The sequence below is a fragment of the Otolemur garnettii genome, unplaced genomic scaffold (assembly GCF_000181295.1).
Source record: "Otolemur garnettii isolate 467f Iridium unplaced genomic scaffold, OtoGar3 scaffold00189, whole genome shotgun sequence".
Classification (NCBI taxonomy): Eukaryota; Metazoa; Chordata; class Mammalia; order Primates; family Galagidae; genus Otolemur; species Otolemur garnettii.
Window position 1 is genome coordinate 1,831,734 of NW_003852584.1, and position 436 is coordinate 1,832,169.

Genomic DNA, 436 nt, shown 5'->3' on the forward strand with positions numbered 1-436 from the left:
TGACAGTAGATCCGTAAGAGACCCAGGGTTTGAAATCAGAATGAACTGCTAGAGAAAGAAGATGGTCTTGAATGATGCCTTGAGGCCCCAGGCTGGGGTCTGACAAACAACCAGCCATGAGGTTTGTGGGTGCTCTTAGCAGACCAGAAAGGCCCCGGTCAGAGCCCACACCATGTAGTTGGCCTGGGCCTGGTCAAACCCTAGCTATGGCATCTATTATTTCTGTGACTTGGCCAAATTTCTTTACCTTTCTGAGATTCTATTCCATCATGTATAAAATAAGATTTATAATAGTATCTACCTATTAGATTATAAAGAGTTATGGAGATGCCATATGTTTAAAAAAACATAATTCAATCATTTTAGCTATTGTGACTATTATTCATAATTATTTCTATTATAATAGTACTTTATTAGTTAGAATCATTTAAAATAT